At 46.3% G+C, this 5,749-nt stretch overlaps 1 pseudogene; it reads left to right on the top strand.

Moving 5' to 3' along the window:
- The first annotated feature begins 454 nt into the window (after positions 1-454).
- Positions 455-4,648, top strand: LOC115097418 (annotated as a pseudogene).
- The last annotated feature ends 1,101 nt before the right edge of the window (positions 4,649-5,749 follow it).

The following is a 5,749-nucleotide window of genomic DNA, read 5'->3' on the forward strand; positions in this document are numbered from 1 at the left end:
TGCCTATTTGCTTACATTTTCTGATGCTGGTTTAACTTGCACACTAGAGCATTTAGAGGCTAATATTCAAAAGCTCTAGGTGCCTAGATCTTCCTAAATAAAAATTCTCCCCGAGTGGCTAAATGTAGGTTACTGACTACTATCAGATGCTGCTCATGCATGGTGGCACAAATGATACTGCTAGGTATCACTTAGACCATATCAAAAGTGATTTAATGGATCCAGGAGAGAGAGTAAAGCAGATTGGTGCACAGGTGGTATTATCCTCCATCCTCCCAAGTCAAGAATAAAGGCCCAAGAAGGGAAGCTCGTATTCTGGAGATGAATAAATAGCTGCATAGATGGTGTTTGCAATAGCATTTTGGCTTTTTAGACAATGAGATGATGTTTCAAGAACTGCTGATCAGAGACTGGCAAACCTACTGAGGAGGACTTTAAACTAACATGATCAAGTATGGGGGAACAAAACCCTAAGGTAAGAAAAACAGATCCCTGTGGCACTCCACTTAACACCATTTTCATTCAGAATAGGTTCCATTTACCATAACACGCTATCTCCTGTCAGTCAACCACTTTATAATCCACTTCATCACCTTGGCACCGGCCCCCAAGCTTCTCATTTTATTTATGAGCCTCTTTTGCAGGGCCATATCAAAAGCTTTGGTGACATTCAAGAAAATCACATTGAGCACTCTTCTTTGATCTAATCTCTAGTCACCCAATCAAAAAAAAAATCAATCAGATTTGTCTGCCAGGACCTTCCCCTGGTGAATCCACGCTGCCTCACATCCAGCAATTCATTGGATTGTAGACAATTCATTCTCCTTTCCTTCAGCAGAGGTGAGGCTAACAGGTCTGTGATTTCCAGCCTCCTCTCTGCTACCAATCTTGTGAAGCAGGATCACCACCGCTCTTCCTCAGTCCTGCGGCACCTCTCCCGATTCCAGGGATTCATTGAACAAGGTCTATCAATGGACCCGCCAGCACATCTCTGAACTCCCTCAGTTATCCTGGGATGAACCTCATCTGCCCCATGGCCTTGTCCATGTTCAGCTTTCCTAGCTCTTCCCATACATTTTCTTCTGTAAATGGAGTTGCATCTATCCCACTGCCATCCATGATTTTGTCCAACCAGCAACAGTCCATCTCCAGAGTCTTCTTTAGTAAACACCAAACTGAAGTATTTGATGAATATTTCTGCTATTTCCTCATCTTTCTCCACATTTTTGTGCACACAGGGGAAGGCATTTTTCAAAACCATTTCCACTGGTAAAATGGAGCTTTACCTATGGAAAGAGCCTTTTCCAAAATTGTCCACCTATATACATGTACATTTACCCGCAGTGACCAGAAGCATTCCGGAGCTTGGGTTAGGAAAGGGTTTGTGTTTACGTGCATAGTTTTGCATTTTCAAAATTATGCATGTAATTTTTCCTGAAAAAAATCTGTGCAGGCATATTAGGAAGTGTAAATATATGCAGGTAGATTGATGGGATAATTTTCAAAGGAAAAGTACATGTGTCTTTTCCCTTTTAATACTGGCGTAAAATTTGAGCTTGCAAAAATGCCTACAGATTTTATACCAATGCGGGCAGTTAAAAAATTACCCCCTAAGTGGCTTTAGCATGCAAGTTAACTTTTAGTGCATCGGCCCCAATGTGTGCTTATTTGAGGACCATTTCCTGAGATCATGGAATATGAGATTTGGGGTGACATGGAGAATATCCTCTTGAGAGATATTTGCAAGAAGATGCCTTAGAGAGCCCTAGGGTGGCCCAAGAATTACAGTGCTTTGATTTTACAAGCTGATGAATGATGGTTCTTTACTAGGTTATTGTTTTCTATCCCAAATCTAGTGGTTTCCCAGCAACTGTTTAAGGTTGGAAGCTCCAAGTGCAAATTTTCTTGTCACACAGTTTATTTTCATGTGTGTGTGAGTGAGAGAAAGAAGAAGTAACGAGCTGCCAATTTCTTAACAAGGGCCTCTCGCCAGTACTGCTCCTCCACAGAGAGCCACTCTCTCTGTTTTAAAAAGCAACAAAGGGTTGGCAGCTGGAACCAGTCCATACGGGGCACAGGCAGGGTGGTGCAAGTATATCAGGGCAGCCTCTAGGGTTCCCACCGGGCTATCTCTCCACGAGCGGCAGAGGCAGAAGGATAAGGCGTCGGGAGATAGGGGCGGCAATACCGACAGCCTCTCGGGCCCCCTCCAGGTTGCCTCTCTGCGAGCGGCGGCGTAGGTAGGATGAGACACCAGGAGACAGGGGCGGCGATAATAGTTGCAGCCTCTCCCCACCAGGGAATGTGGCTGGGCTCAGAACGTGGAGAAAGCGAGTTGGGGTTCTTTGCTGACAGAAGCTGCAGTATCCAGGGTGCCAGCCCTCCTGCACGGGCTCCATGATTGAGCAGCGGCATGCAGTTCCCTGCAGGATGGCACTTTTGGTACAGTCAACCCCTGCCCATTGTGTGCTCTGCTGCTCATGTGCTACAGTGCAGTTGTGGCCCTGAAATACTATCATTGCAGACCTGCTCGTAGCTGCTGCACAGGCCCCCCTCCCATCAATTGTACTATAATCCAAACATTGAGAACAAGAACCTGGCCCAAAAATGGTTAATGCAGCCCAGGTCTCACCACAGGCCTGGAACTTCATAAGAACATGCCATACTGGGTCAGACCAAGGGTCATCAAGCCCAGCATCCTGTTTCCAACAGTGGCCAATCCAAGCCATAAGAACCTGGCAAGTACTCAAAAACTAAGTCTATCCCATGCTACTGTTGCTAGTAATAGCAGTGGCTATTCTCTAAGTCAACTTAATTAATAGCAGGTAATGGACTTCTCCTCCAAGAACCTATCGAATCCTTTTTTAAACTTCAGCTTGCTTCTTCTCAACCCAGCCAAAGTACCAGAGATCCAGTATTTTGGTGCCAGTGCCCTATATATCAATATTTCCCGCTACTGGAACAACATCCCTGTGAATCAGTGCAAGAGCCTCAAGCCCCAGCTCTTCAGGTAGATTATACGCTTTGCCAGTGGCTCCAAGATTGTGCTCATGCGCCTTTGTGTTGCGTTAGCTTCTTGGACACTCTGTATGATGCCCAAGGCATGGCCGTGTGCTGTGGCAGACATGGTATACATATTTCAAGTGGAGGATTTGAATGTGGATGGGCAAGATCTGTGCCTGGCACTTTTGGAACTTCTAACGATGCTGCCTGAGGAGTTCCAGACCAGCAGCCTCCCCCAGTACAGGAAAGGACAGCTGGGTGCAGCTGGAGATCCCACTCTTGGACTGTGAGATTCTGATGTAAGCAGCATTCTCCTCACTGTAGGATGCAGAACTGTTTGACCCAACTGTGGAGGCCATCGTGAATGCCATCTCGCAGCCTGATTCCCAGATTATGTGAACACTCTCTTGAAGCTTATCCCTCAGATGCTGGGGTTTCAGGATCAGCTCGCCAGGCAGTGTACAGCGGGGCATATGGAGATGTCACTGGCATTTTGATATATACTACAGGATGATATCCTGCCTTTGAAGCTGAGATGGTGGATATGCTGGCTCCATAAAGCCCAGTTCCCACTCAACAAGGAGTATGAATCTTGGTCCTCAGATCAAAAAGAGCAGTTCCTATATACAGGGTTGATATCTCCTATACACTGAGGTTATGTGTATGAGATGTTGAAAGTGAAGTTACTCAGCAACCTGTACAGCTCTGCTCTATGGCTTTAGGTGTATTGCTGAGACCATTGATGTGAATTATTCAGATGTGGTTCCTGGACTAATTGGTCTCATCCCAATAATCAGCATTAATAACATGCAACTTGCTGATATGTTCACCATAGAGGTGCTGGCAGAGTGACTGGTGGGTCACCCTGTCATGATTAGCAATGTCCTGCCACTGGTGCTGCATGCCTTGGGACACCCCGATTTATCCATGTCTAGCATTTCCACCCTGAAGAAAATCTGCCAAGAATACAAGTGTGACTTGCCTTCCCTGCCGCTAACATCATAGCTGTATCTCAAGATGTGTCAGTGAAGCAGATCACAGATGAGTCAGTGCATGTGGCTGATGCAGGCATAGGGACTTCTGCTCTCCGCACTGCAAGTGGAAGAGATTCTCAAAAACCTGCACTCACTTATCACACTGCACATCCATCAGCCAGAGAAACTAGCAGATGAAATACCCAATCTCTCCAACAAACTGGCCACCATTCACATCTTGGGACTGCTTTCCAACCTCTTCACTACTCTGGACATCAGTTACCATAATGATGACTACGAGAGCAATGAGTTGAAGAAGAATCTTCCAGGGACCAAACCCAGTGGCGATGGTCATGCAGCAAGTCTTTCAGCTCGTCCAAAGGCACTGGGCAAGTGGCTGAATGACGCACAAGTGGTGGTCTTTGTGTGCCATCTTTGAGAAGTCGGTGAAGATACTGCTGGATGACTTTGCTCTAATGGTGCCTCAGCTGTGTGAAATGCTCTGTCAGATGTATATCACAATCCCACATGCCTCGGCACGTGACCTCACACATCAGCTGGTGCACATCTTTGCTCATGAGCCTGTCCATTTCCCAAACATAAAGGCACTTTTCCTGCTGGTCACTTTGATTACTAACAAAAAAAAAAAAAAGAGAATGAAAAGAGTCTGAAAATACAGGCTTATACATAACCTATCTCACCCTGTGGGGGGCATCAGTTAATGACCATATGCCCCCGAATACTATCCAGTACAGAATGCATCCTTTGATACTGCATTGGATCTGTTAAGATCTGTGGACAGGGCATCCTTATGGTGAAAGAGGACGTAGAGTCTGTGTTTTGGCTACTACCAGTGCACCCAAGCAGTCTTCCAATGCCCAGTTTCCATTTTGAGGGGGCCTTCTATTACGACAAATGTCTGGCAATAGGATACTCGATTTCATGTGCCTACTTCCTACATTGGGCAACTGAAGAGGCATCTTGGCTCACGTCGCTAGTTCACTATCTAAATGATTTCTTGTTCTTAGGAGGAGGAGGTACACATGAATAAGCTAGGTGCGCCCTTTAGGCAGAGGACAAGTCTCACGACCCGGTAACAGTCCTTACCTTCCTAGAGATCGAGAGTGATTCCATGTGAATGGAATCCAGACTCCCAGGCGACAAGTTAGTGAAACTGTTGTCTAAGTTGCTGAGGGAGTTTGTATCATGCTACTTGTGCATGAGTGTCGAGTTGCAAGCAAAGCAAGTTCCTGGAATGTGTTATGCCACTTGTGCATAAGCATTGTGTCACAAGCGAAGCATGTTTCTGAAATTTTCATGGAATAGCGGATTCTCTCTCTCGCTGCAAGTGGTCCCTGTTCAGGAAGCTGGTGCTACAAGTGGAGCTGATCAGCAGAGAAGTTCCAAAACAGCTATGGTCCTTCATAACCAGGCGGCATGCAAGAGGGTGCAAAGGGCACTCTCTCCATCCACATGGAATGCTTACATTCGCAACTACAACAAAGGAGGGCATTTCCCTTAGCGAACAGCTGGACTGGTCACTGGGTTCCAGAGGATCTCTTGAGTCACTACATGGTACATGCCAAAAAGCAGGGACTGCCCAGGAACATAGTTTATGCTCACCTAGCCACTCTAGCAGTCTTCTTGAAGCTAGAATCGGGCCATGCAGAACAGGAGCTTGCTGTAAAAAGGGTGATGCTGGGATGGGCCAGGAAGTCCTTACCTCGGCACGACAGACCCGTGACCTCTTGTTACCGCTTTGGCACATCACA

The sequence above is a fragment of the Rhinatrema bivittatum genome, chromosome 1, assembly GCF_901001135.1.
Source record: "Rhinatrema bivittatum chromosome 1, aRhiBiv1.1, whole genome shotgun sequence".
Classification (NCBI taxonomy): domain Eukaryota; kingdom Metazoa; phylum Chordata; class Amphibia; order Gymnophiona; family Rhinatrematidae; genus Rhinatrema; species Rhinatrema bivittatum.